Source organism: Pseudophryne corroboree, chromosome 11 (genome assembly GCF_028390025.1).
Source record: "Pseudophryne corroboree isolate aPseCor3 chromosome 11, aPseCor3.hap2, whole genome shotgun sequence".
Classification (NCBI taxonomy): domain Eukaryota; kingdom Metazoa; phylum Chordata; class Amphibia; order Anura; family Myobatrachidae; genus Pseudophryne; species Pseudophryne corroboree.
Window position 1 is genome coordinate 53,826,623 of NC_086454.1, and position 23,498 is coordinate 53,850,120.

At 45.3% G+C, this 23,498-nt stretch overlaps 1 protein-coding gene across 1 annotated transcript in view; it reads left to right on the forward strand.

Annotated features, from left to right (window-relative positions):
• The window catches only part of CHST1 (carbohydrate sulfotransferase 1), a 281,686-nt gene that overhangs the window by 98,055 nt on the left and 160,133 nt on the right, over positions 1-23,498 (forward strand). The window lies entirely within an intron of this gene.

A 23,498-nucleotide genomic window follows, 5' to 3' on the forward strand; every position in this document is an offset into this window, starting at 1 on the left:
GAGTGGGTTGTATGGCGCATCTGTTTAGGTGAGTGGAGTCTATTGCGCGTCTCTGCTGTATGCATTTGGTCCATGTCCAAGTTCATGGGGGCCCTTGTATACTAATTAAATGTGGGCCACAAACACTCCGCTGACATTGACTTATACAGTGCCTTGCTAAAGTATTCACCCCCTTTATATTTTTCATGTTTTGTTGCCTGACAACCTGGAATTAAAATGGATTGTTTGAAGGTTTGCATCATTTCATTCACAGAACATGACTACAACTTTGAAGATGTTTTTTTTTTTTATTGTGACGCAAACAACAAATAGGACAAAATAACAGAAAACTTCAGCGTGCATAACTATTCACCCCCCTAAAGTCGGTACTTTGTACAACCACCTCTTGCGGCAATTACAGCTGCAAGTCACTTTGGATAAGTCTCTATGAACTTGCCACTGGGATTTATGCCCATTCCTCAAGGCAAAACTGCTCCAGCTCCTTCATGTTGGATGGTTTCTACTTGTGAACAGCAGTCTTCAAGTCTGACCACAGATTCTCAATTGGATTGAGATCTGGGCTTTGACTAGGCCATTCCAACACATTTAAATGTTTCCCCTCAAACCACTTGAGTGTTGGTTTAGCAGTATGCTTCCGGGTCATTGTCCTGCTGGAAGGTGAACCTCCATCCCAGTCTCAAATCGCAGGCAGACTGAAACAGGTTTTGCTCAAGAATATCCCTGTATTTAGCACCATCCATCTTTCCCTCGACTCAAAAACTACCAGTCCCTGCTGCTGAAAAACATCCCCCCAGCGTGATGCTGCCACCACCATGTTTCACTGTGGGGATGGTGTTCTTGGGGTGATGGGATGTGTTGGGTTTGCGCCAGACATAGGGGGTCATTCTGAGTTGATCACTCGCTAGCTACTTTTAGCAGCCATGCAAACGCATAGTCACCACCCACGGGGGAGTGTATTTTCGCTTTGAAAGTGTGCGAACGCCGGTGCAGCTGAGTGGTACAAAAACATTTTGTGCAAAACAAGACCAGCCCTGTAGTTACTTATTCTGTGCGATGATTGCAGCGACGAAGATCCCAGAATTGACGTCAGATACCCGCCCTGCAAACGCCTGAACACACCTGCGTTTTCCAAAACACTCTCAGAAAATGGTCAGTTGACACCCAGAAACGCCCTCTTCCTGTCAATGTCCTTGCGATCGGCTGTGCGAATGGAATCTTTGCTAGATCCAGTGCACAGCAGCAATGCTCTTTGTGCCCGTACGATGCACATGCGCATTGCGGCACATACGCATGCGCAGTTTTGCAGTTTTTTTACCTGATCGCTGCGCTGCGAAAATCGGCAGCGACCAATCAACTCGGAATGACCCCCATAGTGTTTTCCTTCCTCCATACATTTGGGGAGTCGTCCACATGCCTTTTGGCAAACTCAAAACGTGCCTTCTTATTTTTATAACTAAGTAATGACTTTTTTTTCTGGCCACTCTTCCATAAAGCCCAGCTCTATGGAGCGTACGACTTATTGTGGTCACATGCGCAGATACACCAGTCTCTGCTGTGGAACTCTGCAGCTCCTTCAGGGTTACCTTTGGTCTCTGTGCTGCCTCTCTGATTAACGCCCTCCTTGCCCGGTCTGTGAGTTTTGGTGGCCGGCCCTCACTTAGCAGGTTTCTTGTGGTACCATGTTCTTTCCATTTGAACATGATGGATTTGATGGTGCTCCGGGGGATCATCAAACATTTGGATATTTGTTTATAACCCAACCCTGACTTGTACTTCTCAACAACTTGGTCCCGGACTTGTTTGGAGAGCTGCTTGGTCTTCATGGTGTGAAAACATATGCACACGCCTATTGTCAAATATTTATTTATAAAAAATATTTTTTATATAAATTTTTCTCATTTCACTTCGCTATCTTAAGGCCCGTACACACTGGGTGATTTTGAGCTGAAACCAGCTCACGTTTGGTTTATGGAAAGCCGTTCACCGCCGCTGACATCGCTGGGCAGGAGGGAAAATTTTGACTATTTTGTGCAGATCCATCACATAAAATTCAGATTAAAAAAATAAAATTAAATGACAGGTTGTAATGTAACAAAATAGGTAAAAAGCCAAGGGGGATGAATACTTTAGCAAGGCACTGTAATAACGTTAATATACACCACCATATACACCAGAAGAAATATTCAGAGTGAGTTAAGATTGCATATTAATGTTTTTATTTTTGTATAATATGCTGTCAGGGGGGATTTGTATTTGTTGTCCACCTACCCGCTGTTTTTTTTTAAAACTTTTTAAAAATGACCTTTACCTCCGCTCCCCCTCGGTCTAGGTGCCTGCCAGCGAAATGCTGCCACCCAGCTGTTATGCCTAGGGAGTGCGGTTAGGGCACACAATTCATGTATGGTTTTGGTTAACTTTACTGAATGTTTAATGAAATCCTCAGCACTGCAAAGGTAAACATAAAACCTATTAATGTTTTTTACAGTGTATAATATATCTTCAGACGTGAACAAAGAGTTCACCAAACATTTTATTGATGAGTTTTCGGAACATCCATGTCTTTGGTAGTGCACTTCGTCTGAATGGGATGTAGTCACGTTGCTGGCGGTCGGGCTAGAAATACCGACAGCCAGAATGCCGATTTACAGGGGCTATTCCCACTCGTGATTGTCAACGACACCCATAGAGTGGGAATAGCAAGGGACTTTGTTGCGCTCGCCCCACTGCCGGCATTCTGGCGGCTTTGATACCGGAATCCATAGCTAGATTAAGGGAGGGGATGCAGGGAATACTGTATCCCGGGCCCCCCTATGTCAGGGGACCCCCCCGGCTAGAGCACACAGACATCACTAGCTTTCTCTCTTAAGTAGCAGCAGAACCAGTTGCCAGAATGTGAGCAGGACAGTATGCAGTGCAGGCAGAGACACAGGAATATCATGTTTCATAAACTACCGACAGAGCTTTCTGACCAGAGGAGAGATAGGAGGGTGGAGAGAGCTGTAAGTAACACTTGGATCCCAGCTTCTCCTCCTCCCCGCCTGGATGTCTGAGTCCCGTGTAACCTGTTATGCAACTAAACCATTTGGGTCTAGAGACAGAGACATACACAGAGAGTCCTCCTGAGTCCTGTCCCAGTGTGTAAGTAGTACAGAGGCTGCTGCTATTCTTGCATGTGACAGAATAAATTATTTTTCTTTGTGTATTTTAAGGTTAAGAAAAGTTTATAAAATAGTTGTCTTCAGTTAGGTGGAGCTATAAACAGTATACATGCAGTATACAGGCATATACAGGCATTACTAAACTATTAGTTAAAACTAATATACACCATTGGTTTACATTTAATCTACACAATCAATACTTTCCCCCATGATCCATTCCAGGAGGGACAACATGCTCTCTACCTGGACTTCTTTCTTAATTTATGATTGCAAACACCTGTGTTGAAGTAACTTTCTTATCAATTAAATAGTTCAACACAGGTGACGCCAATCATATATTAAGTGGGAAGTCCAGGTAGAGAGCATTTTGTCCCTCCTGGAATGGGACATGTTGGGACGTATGCACAATTTAATATACCATCCCCCACCTTCCATCATGGCCCACCTGTCTTAAGTGCGCCCGGGCTCCCCCAAAGCTTAATCCAGCCCTCCGTCATCGGTATGCTGACCGCTGGGATCCCGGCTGCAGGCATACCACACCCAACCCGACTGAATATGGCAACAGTCAATAAAGGCAACAGGCTATTCAGTCCCTTGTGGAAATTTGTAAAAATAAAAAAACCTACCCTGAGGCCAATACAGAATATAGCCAGAAGAACAGCAGTCCGTAAGAAAAAGGGAGAATGAGAGAACATCATGTGTGACTGTGACAACACAAGACATTGATGATCTGTCAGGCATATAAGTAATAAAGCTAACAAATTACTATGGCTGTGAAATGATTTCTTCAAACAAACAACAACAAACAACATTCATAGTGAATAAATAGTCATTTGTTGCCAGAGCAACCACAGAGTTTGTCATTCTGCCACCATCACCATTAAAATATGCCAAACAGTGTCGGACTGGGGCATGAAGCAGGGCCCACTGGGGAAATGCAGTGGTTGGGGCCCGTGCTTAAAAGTGTGGCCAGCCTCCAGAGGTTTGGCTAACCATTACAGTGTGTATGGTCTGGGCCCCTTGGTAAATACTGCTAGCCCATGCATGATAATGTACTAGATCTATAACAGCAATGCACTTTAGAGAATGCACCATAGTCCTGTGCAGTATAAGGTAACATATATACAGTATAATTCAGGTGCACATTCTGGAACCTGAACCCTAGAGGAGGTGGTGGTCCCTCACCAGGCAGTGGGGGGCCACCAGGAGTTTCTCCTGTATCCCTGTGGGCAAGACTCACCCTGATGCCAAATGATGATCCACATGCCCCAGACATAGCTTCTGTATGGTTAAAGTCGTGTAGCCATAGGACTCAGCATGTCATTACAACAGAGTACATTTTTCACCTGTAAACGGATGGTAGTATGAAAAATCCTAAAACGATTACTCAAAATCCCAAAGGCATTCTCCGCAATTTCTCTGCTTAACAGTCCATTCGAGATGGAATATGGTACAGTGCAGTGGATATATTTTGCAGTTACTGGTACATTTTGTGTTGACAGTACCAACACAAGCATCCGAGTGCCGTTACTAGGAACGTGCCGCATGTGCCTAATGGTAAATTTGCCACTGTTCATAAGACAGATCTTTGGAAGAAGAAACAGCCATGCAGGACAATATGCGGCAACCTTACACAAAGGGCGCTCCTCCATGCCACTTGAGGAGAGGACATCAAACTCTGTGATATCCAGGTCATCATCAGCTTCAGGGACACTGAGTCTGGGAATTGTGAGCATGTGGTAAAGCGTAAGCAGGTCCTAGGGGGTCGCATGCAATGGGCGACGGATATGAGGCGATACAGAGTACCTATACATGCACGCAGGGAGAGAGACGGAGTGGAATGCAGGCAACTGAGCCAGTAATGCGGCAGCTGCCTGCTCTTTTTCACACTAAGAGGCTGCCTGAATGTAATGTGTTTGTGTAGTGTGTTATGTATGCAGTAGCGGATCTTGCTACGGGCACACGGGATTTTTGCCCGGGGCGCCGCCTTCAGGAGGGTGCCGCCACCATCCGGAGGGCGCTGCCGCCGTAGCAAGATCCGCTACTGGTGGTGCCCACCCCCCCGGTACGGTTGTGTCTATGTTACCTTCGTGCTCAGGACCTGGAAGTGACAAAACGAGAGGGCAGAAGGGAACTTCCGCCCTTACAGCACCTAAATGTTTTCTTCGTTCTCCGTTCGTTTGGGGTAAAAAAATATGTGTATGCAGCATTGGGCCCTTGCGGGCTCGCTCCGCTCGCCACACTTTACTATTCCAAATAGATTGTGACATGGACCCAGGGGGTTATGGGAAAGGTCCTCTCCACGAAGGTAAACTAGACGCTATCGTGCCGGTACTGCTGTGCGGTGCGCGATTAAGTCATCGCGCACCGCACTGATTGACCTCTAGTGTCTATGCGGTTCTAGGGAGATGACGTCTCTCCCATAGCTCAGAGAAGCGGCGCCAGCGGCCAGAGACGGAGGGCAGCAGCGGTCAGGCATCAGGAGCAAGGATGGTAAGTATTATTTTTTATTTATTTTTTTAAAGCGGCACAAATGGGGCAATACTACTCGGGCCACAAACGGGGGCAATACTACTGGGGCCACAAATGGGGGCAATACTACTGGGGGCACAAATGGGGGCAATACTACAGGGGGCACATTGACCACACCCCTTTATGAAGCCACGTCCCTATTTTCGTCCGGGGCGCCACAAGGGCTTGAACCAGCCCTGTATGTATGTATGTATGTATGTATGTATGTATGTATGTATGTGCAGTGTGTATGTGTGCTGTGTGTGTGCGTGTGGAGTGGTATGTCTGTGTACGTGTTGAAATACTATGTACTGTACATGTATGTTGTTGCCTGGGAGACAAAAATCCTAGTTTTGTCCCTGGCGTCGCGACATATGAGTCATTTCCATTTTTTTTGCACCACATTCAGATGGGACCTTTGGAGTTTGAGCATCCAGAAAATCCAGATAAGACCAGGATACTTCAGCTATTGACATTCTTGTAAAAATAAGATTTTACTCACCGGTAAATCTATTTCTCGTAGTCCGTAGTAGATGCTGGGAACTCCGAAAGGACCATGGGGAATAGCGGCTCCGCAGGAGACTGGGCACAACTAAAAGAAAGCTTTTAGACTACCTGGTGTGCACTGGCTCCTCCCACTATGACCCTCCTCCAAGCCTCAGTTAGGATACTGTGCCCGGAAGAGCTGACACAATAAGGAAGGATTTTGAATCCCGGGTAAGACTCATACCAGCCACACCAATCACACCGTATAACTCGTGATACCATATCCAGTTAACAGTATGAAACATAACTGAGCCTCTCAACAGATGGCTCATAACAATAACCCTTTAGTTAACAATAACTATATACAAGTATTGCAGACAATCCGCACTTGGGATGGGCGCCCAGCATCCACTACGGACTACGAGAAATAGATTTACCGGTGAGTAAAATCTTATTTTCTCTAACGTCCTAGTGGATGCTGGGAACTCCGAAAGGACCATGGGGATTATACCAAAGCTCCCAAACGGGCGGGAGAGTGCGGATGACTCTGCAGCACCGAATGAGAGAACTCAAGGTCCTCCTCAGCCAGGGTATCAAATTTGTAGAATTTAGCAAACGTGTTTGCCCCTGACCAAGTTGCAGCTCGGCAAAGTTGTAAAGCCGAGACCCCTCGGGCAGCCGCCCAAGATGAGCCCACTTTCCTCGTGGAATGGGCTTTTACTGATTTAGGATGCGGCAATCCAGCCGCAGAATCCTCCAGCTGAATTGTGCTACAAACTCAGCGAGCAATAGTCTGCTTAGAAGCAGGAGCACCTATTTTGTTGGGTGCCTACAGGATAAAAAGCGAGTCAGTTTTCCTGACTCCAGCCATCCTGGAAATATTATTTTTTAAGGCCCTGACTACGTCCAGTAACTTGGAATCTTCCAAGTCCCTAGTAGCCGCAGGCACTACAATAGGTTGGTTCAAGTGAAAAGCTGATACCACCTTAGGGAGAAACTGGGGACGAGTCCTCAATTCTGCCCTATCCATATGGAAAATCAGATAAGGGCTTTTACCTGACAAAGCCGCCCATTCTGACACACGCCTGGCCGAAGCCAAGGCCAATAACATGACCACTTTCCACGTGAGATATTTCAAATCCACAGTTTTAAGTGGCTCAAACCAATGTGATTTTAGGAAACTCAACACCACGTTGAGATCCCAAGGTGCCACAGGAGGCACAAAAGGGGGCTGAATATGTAGCACTCCCTTTACAAATGTCTGAACTCCAGGCAGTGAAGCCAGTTCTTTCTGGAAAAAAATCGACAGAGCCGAAATCTGGACCTTAATGGAACCCAAGTTTAGGCCCATAGTCACTCCTGACTGTAGGAAGTGTAGAAAACGACCCAGCTGAAATTCCTCTGTTGGGGCCTTCCTGGCCTCACACCATGCAACATATTTTCGCCAAATACGGTGATAATGGTTTGCGGTTACTTCTTTCCTGGCTTTTATCAGCGTAGGAATGACTTCCTCCGGAATGCCCTTTTCCTTTAGGATCCGGAATTCAACCGCCATGCCGTCAAACGCAGGCGCGGTAAGTCTTGGAACAGACAGGGCCCCTGCTGTAGCAGATCCTGTCTGAGCGGTAGAGGCCATGGGTCCTCTGATATAATTTCTTGAAGTTCTGGGTACCAAGCTCTTCTTGGCCCATCCGGAACCACGAGTATCGTTCTTACTCCTCGTTTTCTTATTATTCTCAGTACCTTTGGTATGAGAGGCAGAGGAGGGAATACATAAACCGACTGGTACACCCACGGTGTCACTAGAGCGTCCACAGCTATTGCCTGAGGGTCCCTTGACCTGGCGGAATATCTAGTTTTTTGTTTAGGCGGGACACCATCATGTCCACCTGTGGCCTTTCCCAATGGTTTACCAACAGTTGGCAGACTTCTGGATGAAGTCCCCACTCTCCCGGGTGTAGGTCGTGTCTGCTGAGGAAGTCTGCTTCCCAGTTGTCCACTCCCGGAATGAACACTGCTGACAGTGCTAAAACGTGATTTTCCGCCCATCGGAGAATCCTTGTGGCTTCTGCCATCGCCATCCTGCTTCTTGTGCCGCCCTGTCGGTTTACATGGGCGACTGCCGTGATGTTGTCTGATTGGATCAGTACCGGCTGGTTTTGAAGCAGAGGCCTTGCCAGACTTAGGGCATTGTAAATGGCCCTCAGTTCCAGAATATTTATGTGTAGGGACGACTCCTGACTTGACCAAAGTCCTTGGAAATTTCTTCCCTGTGTGACTGCCCCCCAGCCTCGAAGGCTGGCATCCGTGGTTACCAGGACCCAGTCCTGTATGCCGAATCTGCGGCCCTCTTGAAGATGAGCACTCTGCAGCCACCACAGTAGAGATACCCTGGTCCTTGGAGACAGGGTTATCAGCCGATGCATCTGAAGATGCGATCCCGACCACTTGTCCAAGAGGTCCCACTGAAAGGTTCTTGCATGGAACCTGCCGAATGGAATTTTGCTTCGTAAGAAGCTACCATTTTTCCCAGGACTCGTGTGCAGTGATGCACCGATACCTGTTTTGGTTTCAGGAGGTCTCTGACTAGAGATGACAGCTCCTTGGCTTTCTCCTGCGGGAGAAACACTTTTTTCTGTTCTGTGTCCAGAACCATCCCCAGGAACAGTAGGCGTGTGGTAGGAACCAGCTGTGACTTTGGAATGTATAGAATCCATCCGTGCTGTTGTAGCACTTCCCGAGATAGTGCTACTCCGACCAACAACTGCTCCTTGGACCTCGCCTTTATAAGGAGATCGTCCAAGTACGGGATAATTCAAACTCCCTTTTTCGAAGGAGAATCATCATTTCTGCCATTACCTTGGTAAAGACCCTCGGTGCCGTGGACAGTCCAAACGGCAGTGTTTGGAATTGGTAATGGCAATCCTGTACCACAAATCTGAGGTACTCCTGGTGAGGATGGTAAATGGGAACATGTAGGTAAGCATCCTTGATGTCCAGGGATACCATGTAATCCCCCTTCTCCAGGCTTGCAATAACCGCCCTGAGCGATTCCATCTTGAACTTGGATTTTTTTATGTATGTGTTCAAGGATTTCAAATTTAAAATGGGTCTCACCGAACCGTCCGGTTTCGGTACCACAAACAGTGTGGAATAGTAACCCCGTCCTTGTTGAAGTAGGGGCACCTTGACTATCACCTGCTGGGAATACAGCTTGTGAATTGCCTCTAGCACAGCCTCCCTGCCTGAGGGAGTTGTCGGCAAGGCAGATTTGAGGAAACGGCGGGGGGGAGACGCCTCGAATTCCAGCTTGTACCCCTGAGATACTACTTGAAGGATCCAGGGATCCACCTGTGAGCGAGCCCACTGATCGCTGACATTTTTGAGGCGGCCCCCCACCGTACCTGGCTACGCCTGTGGAGCCCCCGCGTCATGCGGTGGACTCAGAGGAAGCGGGGGAAGAATTTTGATTCTGGGAACTGGCTGACTGGTGCAGCTTTTTCCCTCTTCCCTCGTCTCTGTGCAGAAAGGAAGCGCCTTTTACCCGCTTGCTTTTCTGAAGCCGAAAGGACTGTACCTGATAATACAGTGCTTTCTTAGGCTGTGAGGAAACCTGAGGTAAAAAAATTTTTTTTTTCCAGCTGTTGCTGTGGATACGAGGTCCCAGAGACAATCCCCAAACAATTCCTCACCCTTATAAGGCTCTATGTGCCTTTTAAAGTCAGCATCACCTGTCCAGTGTCGGGTCTCTAATACCCTCCTGACAGAATGTACATTGCATTAATTCTGGATGCCAGCCGGCAAAATATCCCTCTGTGCATCCCTCATATATAAGACGACGTCTTATGTTCGCAAAATAGTATCCCTGTTTGACAGGGTTACAGACCACGCTGCAGCAGCACTATCTGCAGGTCTCAGTCTAGTACCCGAGTGTGTAAATACAGACTTCAGGATAGTCTCCTGCTTTTTATCAGCAGGTACCTTCAAAGTGGCCGTATCCTAAGACGGCAGTGCCACCTTTTTTGACAAACGTGTGAGCGCCTTATCCACCCTAGGGGATATCTCCCAGCGTAACTTATCCTCTGGCGGGAAAGGGTACGCCATCAGTAACTTTTTAGAAATTACCAGTTTCTTATCGGGGGAACCCACGCTTTTTCACACTTCATTCACTCATTTGATGGGGGAACAAAACACTGCCTGCTTTTTCTCCCCAAACATAAAAACATAAAACCCTTTTTTAGTGGTACTTGGGTTAATGTCAGAAATGTGTAACACATTTTTTATTGCCGGGATCATGTAACGGATGTTCCTAGTGGATTGTGTATAAGTCTCAACCTCGTCGACACTGGAGTCAGACTCCGTGTCGACATCTGTGTCTGCCATCTGAGGGAGCGGGCGTTTTTGAGCCCCTGATGGCCTTTGAGACGCCTGGGCAGGCGCGGGCTGAGAAGCCGGCTGTCCCATAGCTGTTACGTCATCCAGCCTTTTATGTAAGGAGTTGACACTGTCGGTTTATACCTTCCACCTATCCATCCACTCTGGTGTCGGCCCCACAGGGGGCGACATCACATTTATCGGCATCTGCTCTGCCATCACATAAGCCTCCTCATCAAACGTGTCGACACAGCCGTACCGACACACCGCACACACACAGGGAATGCTCTGACTGAGGACAGGACCCCACACAGCCCTTTGGGGAGACAGAGAGAGAGTATGCCAGCACACACCAGAGCGCTATATAATTTAGGGATTAACACTATATTGAGTGAATTTTTCCCAATAGCTGCTTGTATATACAATATTGCGCCTAAATTTAGTGCCCCCCCTCTCTTTTTAACCCTTTGAGCCTGCAAACTACAGGGGAGAGCCTGGGGAGCTGTCTTCCAGCTGCACTGTGAAGAGAAAATGGCGCCAGTGTGCTGAGGGAGATAGCTCCGCCCCTTTTTCGCGGACTTTTCTCCCGCTTTTTTATGGATTCTGGCAGGGGTATTTATCACATATATAGCCTCTGGGGCTATATATTGTGATATATTTGCCAGCCAAGGTGTTTTTATTGCTGCTCAGGGCGCCCCCCCCAGCGCCCTGCACCCTCAGTGACCGGAGTGTGAAGTGTGCATGAGGAGCAATGGCGCACAGCTGCAGTGCTGTGCGCTACCTTGGTGAAGACTGATGTCTTCTGCCGCCGATTTTCCGGACCTCTTCTTGCTTCTGGCTCTGTAAGGGGGACGGCGGCGCGGCTCCGGGAACGAACACCAAGGCCAGTTCCATGCGGTCGATCCCTCTGGAGCTAATGGTGTCCAGTAGCCTAAGAAGCCCAAGCTAGCTGCAAGCAGGTAGGTTCGCTTCTTCTCCCCTTAGTCCCTCGATGCAGTGAGCCTGTTGCCAGCAGGTCTCACTGTAAAATAAAAAACCTAAAATAAACTTTCTTTCTAGGAGCTCAGGAGAGCCCCTAGTGTGCATCCAGCTCGGCCGGGCACAGAAATCTAACTGAGGCTTGGAGGAGGGTCATAGTGGGAGGAGCCAGTGCACACCAGGTAGTCTAAAAGCTTTCTTTTAGTTGTGCCCAGTCTCCTGCGGAGCCGCTATTCCCCATGGTCCTTTCGGAGTTCCCAGCATCCACTAGGACGTTAGAGAAATAACCAAGCTAGTATTCAAACCATTGTTACATAGAACCCTATGTAACAATGAACCAAGGCTCTGTGATAACAGCCTTCACTATTTGTAGTGCAATAAGGTCCCAAATATCTTTTGAACTTATTTAACTTCCACAAATATATATGAATATCAAAGTAATCATCTTATTGTCAACCAATGGATCTATTGCAAGGATGGGGACCCTTCGGCCCTCCAGCTGTTATAGAACTATACATCCCAGCATGCCCTGCAACAGTTTAGCATGGCCAAATAGCAAAACTGTAGCAAGGCATACTGGTATGTGTAGTTCAACAATAGCTGGAGGGCCGAAGGTTTCGCATCCCTGATCTATTGTCTGGCCTACCGTGTAAATCGGGTGGTCTTCTGTATGCCGACTGACGGGATCCCAGCGCACAGTATACCGGCGCCGGGATCCCGACAGCCGGCATAACAACACTTATTCTCCCTCGTAGGGGTCCACGACCCCCCTGGAGGGAGAATAAAATAGTCTAGCGCGCGTAGCGCGCCACCGTGCCCGTAGCGTGGCGAGCGCAGTGAGCCCGCAAGGGGCTCATTTGCGCTCGCCACACTGTCGGTAAGCCGGCGGTCGGGCTCCCGGCGCCGGTATGCTGGTCGCCGGGAGACCGACCGCTGGCATATCGTAGTGAACCCGTGTGAATCAAATGTCCACCAGTTCCGATTAACATACAGTAACTATTATATGCAAAGTCTATGCAATGACAATCTGTTTCCACAAAGCTACACAAACTCAATCTTAAAACACAAATGCCTTGGACAGGTTTTTGTCTGTGACAAATATATATTCAATATCCTATAACAGAGAGTGTGCTGAGGGTCTATCACTATACTTTGACATATGGTTTGAAACCACAAAAGCGTAGGTCATGCTACTCATCTACTGGTTATAAAATGTATACCATGCTATTGCGATTGCTTTGGCTGGGTACATGTCTGCTTGTGGACTACAAGGAAAATTGCTGCAATAAAGGAACACACTTCTACATGACTTCTGCTTAGGTTCACGTGGAGAGTTTGAGGAGTAATCTATCCATCCTTACAAATCTCCAGTGACTTCTAAACCAGGGAAGATCTGGACCATATACCTGGTACTGGATGGTTCTTCTAGGGCCAAGTTATTTCTAGATCCAAATACACTCATTAGCTATGGTTACTATTATATGCAATCTTCTCACATTCTCAGAATTTATTTGAAAAATTGAATATTTTAGATGGATCCTCGTCCATTTGAAGCTGTCTCCTATTTCTGGTGCCTCAGTCTAATTACTACTCACTACCTTGCTTGGTGTCCAAATTGAAATCTTTATCCCTCACTAGATTTTAAAAAAAATCATCTTCAGGATTCGATATGGATCAGCATTCCGTACACCTCCCAACTGTCCTGGGTAAATTGGGACAGGCCAGCTTTGAGGAGATGACCACTGGATTAGGACTTTTGTTCCAGTTCCAGGACAGATGAGAGGTATGCCCTATTAACCGATGTCCCTTCATTGCCACACTTACCTTTCTGCAAAATACCGACTTGTGTGAAACAGGAATTCCCCCGTCCTGTAAATATCCATCACCCGTGGAATGTCTCCTAAGTTTTGTTCTACAGGAATCTTGGACTTATACACACAACTTAGACAGACCTGCATTGGTAATTGCTCTCCCAAACGAGATTCTGGGAGTTACTCTCCTTTCTATTTGGGAGGTGCCTGGAAAAATATGGTGGAGTCTGAACTTTGACTTTTACTGGAAACTAACAATAGAATCATCCAAATGCATTATACTCAAAGCATATATAACTCCTTTGTTTTGTTAGTTTTTTAAACCATATGACCATTGGTTCGCTACCTGAGGGAATGGAGCCTACACCCATATAGGTTTGGTTCACCATTAGAGAGTGCATGGTCTGGGCCCTTTATAAATAAATTTAGTAAATATTTACAGTGCATGCATGATAATGTACCAGATTAATAACAGCAATACACTGTAGCAACAACACCATAGTCCTGGGAATGTGGTATAATGTAACATATGTACAATTAATATGCACATGATGTGGATCTTGTCTATATATACCACATTAATGCGCTGTACATGTGACAAGGGACTCCGGTACTCACTCAATGAGTAGACATGAAAGATATGCAATTAAATTCCAAATCCAACTGTCTAAACTCTTTCCACTGGGAAGACTTAATTGTAGGTTAGTGAATGAATACAGAGCTACATTGCCATTCCAATGACTGACAGGAACTGTGTTCATGATGTTAAAGCCTACAGCCAACAAGAGGAGGGGGCAGGGGTGTGTCTATGACCACCCACTTTAATTGGCCGGAGGTTGAATTTTGATGTACTTTCTTCTATAGATGCGAATCAAGCACCCATGTTCATCAGTGGCCCTGCTCCACCAGATTAAGTGACCCCATAATAAAGCTTTAACATAATTTGAGTTCACAGTCTAGAACCTGACTCCTGGGGAGGGGGTAGACCCTCAGGATGGGGATACGGTCATTAGGTCGACAGCGCTTAGGTTGACAGTCATTAGATCGACCACTATTGGTCGAAATGCATTAGTCAATAGGTCAACATGCATTAGTCAATAGGTCACATGGTCCACTATTGGTCAACATGCATTAGTCAATAGGTCACATGACCACTATTGGTCAACATGCTGACAATGCTAAATTCCTTTGTCGTATAAACAACCCTTTATGAAGTCTAAGAACACTGTACGCTGCTTACTTAAGAAGTACCGTAAGGGTACGCTATTTGCGTAACGATCGCTCAGCCGTAGGCGAGACGCTCAAGCGTCACGTTCGCTCACGGCCCAGTGATCACAGGACAACACGTTATTGGTTATGACTAGAGTAATGATTCGCTATGGCGTAGCGGACGCTCGAGACCACGAGGAGATCACCAGCGGCGCAGACGCTCACAACGCTATACCTTTATGTCTAAACCTTATACCAATGAAATGCACAGAATACCTTAATGTGAGTACAGGGTGTAAGTGCAACCTTGTGTAACCTGACTAACTACAAAGCTGCTTGAGCGTCACCGACGCTCAAGTGAACACTTAACACTATAGAAAATACACAGATACTGGTTTAGGGTCCAAAGCCTATTAACTGTATTATGTCTAATATACTTGTAAAAGGGGATAACAGTACAAATGATACACTACAATATAACAGAGACTTCCTAACCAAAATACAATACTATCTAATACAATACAATACAATACTAGTCTAGGGGAGATGTGAGAGAAAAGAGAAAGGAGAGAGAGAGAGAGAGAGAAATGGAGAGAGATGAGAGAAATTGGCTCACAGTAAGACAATGATTACGGAGAGAAAACTTACGCACAAGGGTAAACGATCGCATGCGCCTGGACATCCAGCACCCGATTTTCAGCAATGAGAACCGTTGAAGAGTGAGAGCTGGATGTGGTCGGCCTGCCTATTTATGCCCCACACACAATGCAATCCTCATAGTCCCTACAATCCCATTGTCCATTGGACGTCGGAATTCGGCCCTGTATCATAACAAAAGGTCATAGGTTGATTCATACAGGTGGGCTGTGACGATTTCAAACAGCTCAGGTGGGTGGGAAACTAGGTTTCCCGCCGCATACCTGAGTATGAGTAAATAATAGAAATGGACATAAACTTCTTATGTCCATAACTATTCGCACGAGCGATTAATACGCTCCAAACCAACACCGGAATATTGCTAATTAAATACTCTTCCGATGGGTACCAAACACTGCTGCATGACTCTTGTTAGACCCTTCCCACAATACAAAGAGGGATTCCTCAGCTCAGGGACATTCTATATTAACGAAACTTTCAGAAACTATCAAAGGGACCATGATCTACAAACTACATTAATTGTGAAAATATGTAACGATTGGGTCGCACGCTACGACTACATACTCTTTACCGTAAATACGCATACCGATGCGAGCGGGTGCACGCATCAGCGGGTATGCGCTATCACGGGAAAGCGCACGCATGCGCAGCACGGACCAGCATGAGGTGCAAATATGGCAGCGTGTATAGGGATATTTTTCTGACTTTGACAGTCCACCCTTTGGCAGTCAATAATAACTGCCACCTTCTAAAACATTTCAAAAGGAGAAAAATATATGTCAGGGGTTAATTCATTTCCATGGTTGGGTGAGGGAGGAGAGAGGAGTAGGTGTGAAGAGGGTATGACCTAGTGTGATAGCAGAAGCATGTGTGTATGAGTCCATGTTTGGAGGGTCATGTATCATCGTGCCGTACGTGTTGTAAATCAAGCTTCGAGGTATTGCGAAGTATACATTTGAATTCCTTCTTATCCCGTGGTACGGGTCTGTGGATGGGCTGTCAAACTTTACCGAGCTCATTTCGGCTTTCAGTTGTAACAAAATGGGGATGCACATTTTAGTTGATGATACATGAATGGGGGAGGTATGTGGTTGCTGATATCTGTGCCTGTATTCCCTATCGTCTATGTGTGTCATTACCTGAGGGTTGTAGAGATGAAGATAAAGAACACTTATGGAAAATGCAATGATATTCTATGTCAGGGAAATGTACATCTGTCGTTGAAGTTGTGTTCGGTATCTGTTGAGAGTCGTCTTCTTTGCGCTGTATTGCTCCTTGGGCATGAGCAAATAGCTTTGTCAGTGCCATCAGATTTACAAAAAATGTTGGGCTAGCGTGAGTTTAAAAATACTAGGGAAACTGGGGATCCATGGCAAAGTTCATCAAGTGTCCATATCATAGGTTGTCAAAACTTCATCTTTGGTGCTTGTCTGTTGTCTGTATAGCGTCTCGTCAACTTCCTCGTCCAAGGGGGTCTTTGTATCTTGGAGAAAAGCAGAAAAACAGGTGAAAGAAACGGACCGTATAATCGCATTTTCATCACATTCTGGTTTCTATCATTGGGTCATAAATCAAATCCAGGTTAATTACAGTTTCCTCACTCCTCAAGCTCATCACTTTTGTACTTTGTTTGCACCTCATTAAAGCCTGCCCGCATCTAAATATCAATCCAATCGATATAACGACACCCAAGATACATAGTAGAAACTTTCCAACATCCATTATGACTCCTTGAGCCCAGTCTCCCAAACCGGAGAACCAATTTCGCGGGTTCAACCATGACACCCAACCAGTCAGCTCATTACCTACAGCAGCAAGGGTGAGATTGTGTTTCCGACGAAATTCCCACTTCAATTGGAGAATATCGTCCATCTTTTGGTCTATGACCTCTACCGGATCCTCGGTGCTATTTGTGATATACGTGCAACACTTTATGCCGTACTGTGTTGCCAATGTAACACAATATCCGCCTGTTACTGCTGTAAGATAATTAAGAACCATCCTATGCTGAACTAGTTCTGTTTTATAAGCTTGAAGTTCTCTTCCAGTGTATCTAAACGTGTCATCATACATTTCAGTGATATTATCTAACAAATTGGCGAGTGCGGAAATGTATTTATAGTTCATCACTCCTCGAGCGGTGCGAGTGAAATCTAACGCTACCAGAACCTGAATCCCGGTGGATTCATGGATAAGATCAGAGGCCGGATGCTCTAACCTTTCTGACAGTTGTCTTTTAACTCGGTGCTCGTAATGAGTGTGAGTATAAGGAGCTTGGGCACCACGGTGTATGTCCTTCATTTTGTCATGTGTAACAGTCATCACTTCAGGCAATACTTTTCCAATATAACACAATCCTTCAGAGTTTGGGGCAAGCCACTTGTACGCCTTTCTCCCGCATATGAAATATGCATCATCGGGGAGAACATATGGGACGGAGAAGGACATTACCATGTTACAAACCTTCCAGGTGAAATCTCCTGACCCTAATTCTTCCATCTGCTTAATGCACGTATCAGTTTGTACGATATGTGCACAGTATCCTGGTGATACCTCTCCAACTCTAGTAATCCTATTTCCTAAGGTATATCGATACCGGAAAGATTTTCCTCTACTGGCTATGTGGCGTACAAGCTCTGTATCTGTAGGCATTCTATCTGCTCTGTGTGAAAAGGTCATGGTAAGGTTGCTCCATGACACTTCCCAATTTCCCGGCTTACGGGGATTGGAGATATTAAAACATAAGAGGGACCTATCCACATGGTATTGGTGGAGCTTCAAACTAGGAGGGCTGGAGATGTTAAACCTCCGGTCCACCGGTCTCCCACCACTTAGCTCAAGTACCTCCCCTAACGTTAAAGGAAATGGTACTAGCCCTGATTTGCTATGACCCTGAGGTACTTGAGAGCATACCCAACAATCTGTTTTATTTAACACGTTACCCACTAAGGAGTGATGGTCACTCAATGGATGCTGGTCCATATGGATATTAAGACTGGATTGGCATTTCTTTATGCATCCATCTTCAACCATTGTCACAGAGCCTACAGATACAGTTTTTCTTTTTGAACTAACAATCCTTCAAAGAAAATGTTTACAGATAACATGGTTGTTAGATCGTGCCCGGTACTCGCCTTTGCTTGGTGATTGGGTTGCTATTGGAAATTTACACCTCCGTCTCAGTCATCAGGACCTTTCTGGATCCTTTCTCGACCTCACTGGTACTCTCACCGAAACAGACTGCTCTGGTCAACATCATGGTTAACGGGAAAATCCATATCACAGTCTCTTGGGGCAAGTCCATCTTACAGGAGGAGAAAAGAAGAAATTTGTAAAGGGGGCATAAGAAAACAGTTTGAGGGGGAGAGAGAACTTGTTACGATAATAAGTTCTCTCGTCTTGTTGTTCTTCTTGTTCTGCTGTCCTCTCAAAGGTGCTGTCTCTCAGTCTTCCAAACGAACATTCTGGTGATGCCATGTTCCTTCCCAACCGACGATCTTTCTGTAAGGAGCAAAAATCTGGCATTACCATTGGTCCAACTGAGGGGTGACATAGCATCTTTAAACCATGGAAACATGAGTGAGAAGAGAGAGAAAACACAAAAAAAAACAAAAGAGATAGAGAACAATTCATGTGCATATATACATTACATAACTCGACAATAACCATCAATAAGAAAAGAGAAACAAAGCATTTTTAAACATTGTCAACATTAAGAAAACATTGTTAGCATTAGAAAAACATTGTCAGACTTATTAGGCTGTCATATCTATGTGTCTAATGGTCTCCTTGAGCAGTCCCTCCCCACCAGCACCTGCATTACTCCACTGTCTGTATCTGGCCTGAAATACATTGTGGCGGAGGTCATGCTGGGGTTTGGTAGACTTCTGCAAGGACCAAGTGGGTATGCAATGTGTGAATTCTTACCAATACTTGTCAGAGATGGGGATAGAGAGAGAGAGAGAAAAAAAAAAAACATTTCACTGATACATTTACAACATTTCACCTGGTCATTCCTGTGTCTTTCAGTGGATGACCTCCCAATTTATTAACCGTTACCTCAGGCTTACCATCAGTCCTAATGATCACCTTTCCTGACTATATATTATGGGTGTGGCCCAAAATTCTTCCTATATGATCCCTGATTATAATGGTGTGTGTTGTAATTTTGCTCATTTCTTGGTCTAGGGGGTCTAACTTTATGTGGGTTATTACAGTTGTTGGCATAATGCCCTTCTCTTCTACAATGGTAACAGATCCTTGGCTTTCTCCAAGTGTCAGTGAACTGGGGTCTTGGCTGATTTGATGCCTCCTCAAACGCTCGGATGCTCATCATCATCAACCGTTTCCCCTGTTCTTCCCTGATTCCTTGGATTTCATGATTATGGTGTTGTCTTTCTCTTGATCTACAATCTCTTGCAAAGTGTCCCTTTTTATGACAATTGTAACAGACTTCCATATCTGGATTTCTCGCAGGGGTGTGGGGCTTTTGTTGGGGTGGTCTTGTGGTTAGGGCCTGTATATTTGCTGCCATTAACTTATCTCTTAGTGACTCTCTGTATCTGGTGATATTCTGATCATGATTAATGACGGCCTCTCTTAGTGCGGTCACCGAGATATCTCTCCAGTTTGGGTTGGTGGTCTGTACCTTTGTTTTTAATTCATCCTTTAAACCATTCATTAATACCTTAACTGCTATTCCTTTATGTTGTGCATTTGTCTTGATGTCTGCGATCCCAGAGTTTCTAGCCATTATTTGCAGTGCTCGATTGAAATAATTAGAAACATTTTCCCTTTCGTTTTGCCTTATGGAGAAAATGTCATTCCACTTTACAGCGGCTGGGAAATATATTCCTAACTGTCGGTTAATCTGCCTAATACATTCCTGATTGTGTTCCTCCATACAAGGTACCTCCGTGTCTAGTTTACAATCAGCAATGAATTTTGCAGGGTCAACACTGGAGGGCAAACATGCCCTCAGCACTGTCCGCCACTCTTGGTTGGTGGGTCCTGTGGCGTTTCCTAGTTCTTTAATAAACCTTTGACATTTGGCTAGATTTTTCCTAGGATCAGGAAATTCAGACATAATTGATCTCAATTCGGTCCGGGACCAGAGACAGTGCATTGCACTGTCCTTGACGGGAATGATTCCCTGATCGTCAGTCTTCCCATTGGAGACTGAGATCACCCTGGCCAGATCGAACTCAGTTACATCATCTTGTGTTGGTCTTACATTTTGGGGTACATCTGTTTGTGCGTGATATGAAACATTGTACGTACCTGTGGACACGACCTCACCTGACCCTTCGTTAGGGGGTTTGATTATTGCCTTTACCAATTTGGTCGCGTCCACCTGGATGGCTTTTGTGATGGTTGCTGGAAGAGGTGCTGACATCGTTCTGGGCTCACTTTCTTGTTTGTATTCCTGAGGGAAGTTTGACATGGGGTGCAACTTGCATAGGTTAATAGTTGTACATTCAACAGTATTACAATAATCATTGTTACATTTATTACACTTATTCTTATAATCTTTATTACAGTTGCTAAGAGCGTTTTTATTGTTCCACCTTGTGCTTTTCTCCGCAACCACAATCCTCCCTGCTGCCATATCTCTCCCCTCAAGATAAGAGTCAGAAAAGTCAATTGAATCTCTTTGTAATTCACCTTCCTGTTGCCCTAACTGCAAATAATCATAATGTTTACTTCGTCTCTTTGTTGGTTCAATGAGACATATCCTCCTCCTTAAATTTTGTAACACTTTTGGACTGAAGCTACCTATATTTGGGAACTTCTCCCCATCATGTACAGTCATTCTCTCCCATTCATCACATAAAACTTCAGCGTGATTTCCATATTTCTCACACATTGCCGACCCGACTGGCCGGTTCCCTAAATCAACCCGAACCGAGGTTGATCGCCCCCTACCTGAACAACTGGCCCCCATAATCTGCAGGTGTTGCTTACTACTCCTTTGATCTTTATATCAAGGTTTTCAGCGAACCCTTACAAACAAACCAAGATGTCCTGGGCAGGCTGGCGGTGGCGGTTTACCAAGTACCCCACTCACTTCTCGCCCACGTTGGCCAGTACTGCAATCACTGTAACCAGAGCTGCTGTACCCAACTCAGGGCCCCTGTGAACCTGTGTTTACTGGAACATATGAGGGTTACCCGCAGGACACTTACTCTTTCCAGTAAAGGTGGGGTTGTTAGATAGTTCCTGAGTGACCAGCGAACTTCCCTTTAAAAATAAAAATTACACAAATCACGTCAGAATGTACAAATAGCGTTTGTGACCACTTTACTCTAATGGTATTAGGTCAGATTACTAACTACTGCACACAATTACGTGCGGTCCAATCGTTCAGTACATAAGCACTACTTGTCATGTACTGAAAGATCAATGGAATCGATGTTTCCGGCCGCGATTCCTTCAGCATGAGCTTGTATGGCCTATATGGGTTCTGCACCAACACCCCAGGCGTTGTGCCTCTTGTACCTTTATAGCGGACCTCTTTGTCTATTTTACCTGTTACCTTATGACCTCCTGGTCTGTTACCGTCTGTTAATGACCTCCTGGTCTGTTAACCTTATGACCTCCTGGTCTGTTACCTTATGGTCCGCTATACTCTAATGCTCAAATATTTATTTAACCAGGGATGCCTCCCTAGCCACCGTATATGTCACTTACACGTATGTCCCTTGACGAGTACCCGACTTTCCTTTTTGGTTCAACCTCTAAGTTATATAAACTTATCTGATAAAAAGTTAAAAACACACTCACTCAACACATGTACACTTTGTTTCTATATCTATTTCTGCGCAGAAATTTTTCTTCAGCCCAGCAGTGTTACCAATTTGGAGCAGGATCTGTTAAACTAAATTTCAGATTTTTCCAAAAATAGATTTGCGTTATTTACCGCGTCGCGTTATTTACCGCTGTGCGTTACTTATCGCCTTTGCGCTAATTATCGCTTTGCGCTAAAATCCAACTTTTCGTGACTTGAGCTACGTGGGCGTAACCGGACGCTACGTTGCGTAATGAACGCTGCGTGCGTCTGCCTTTGGATTGCGTACGCTAGTCTTTGTTAGTGACACGTGTACGCAAAACAAAGATCCACCGTAACACAATTTCTACTTTTATCAATGTAGATGATCCCTGATCATCTACCGCACACCACACTGACTGCCTTGTCTCCCAGACAAGCCGTGTGTTGGTCTATATTTTAACTATTACCTCTACTATGAAATAACAGCAAATCTCTTTTAGCACTTTCTATCAACTATAAAAATTGGCAAACAGGAATAGTGATATACGAAATTTGAAAAAAAGAAATGCAGATATATATGTATGCGTGCGTGTATACGCAAAACAGAAGAGAAATAAACAGTTTTAAAAGACACAAGCGTTTTGTTCTTACTTCCGGTTCCCGGATTCCTTCAGCACTCTTTATCTAAGCGAAGCAGACGCTTATCCCGTCAGCACTGCGAGACAACCTCCCACCCTTTGCTGGGGGGATAATGTCTGCTGATCTACCTAGTGCAGATATGAGAAGGATCGGACGAGTCCCCAATTGACAATGCTAAATTCCTTTGTCGTATAAACAACCCTTTATGAAGTCTAAGAACACTGTACGCTGCTTACTTAAGAAGTACCGTAAGGGTACGCTATTTGCGTAACGATCGCTCAGCCGTAGGCGAGACGCTCAAGCGTCACGTTCGCTCACGGCCCAGTGATCACAGGACAACACGTTATTGGTTATGACTAGAGTAATGATTCGCTATGGCGTAGCGGACGCTCGAGACCACGAGGAGATCACCAGCGGCGCAGACGCTCACAACGCTATACCTTTATGTCTAAACCTTATACCAATGAAATGCACAGAATACCTTAATGTGAGTACAGGGTGTAAGTGCAACCTTGTGTAACCTGACTAACTACAAAGCTGCTTGAGCGTCACCGACGCTCAAGTGAACACTTAACACTATAGAAAATACACAGATACTGGTTTAGGGTCCAAAGCCTATTAACTGTATTATGTCTAATATACTTGTAAAAGGGGATAACAGTACAAATGATACACTACAATATAACAGAGACTTCCTAACCAAAATACAATACTATCTAATACAATACAATACAATACTAGTCTAGGGGAGATGTGAGAGAAAAGAGAAAGGAGAGAGAGAGAGAGAGAAATGGAGAGAGATGAGAGAAATTGGCTCACAGTAAGACAATGATTACGGAGAGAAAACTTACGCATAAGGGTAAACGATCGCATGCGCCTGGACATCCAGCACCCGATTTTCAGCAA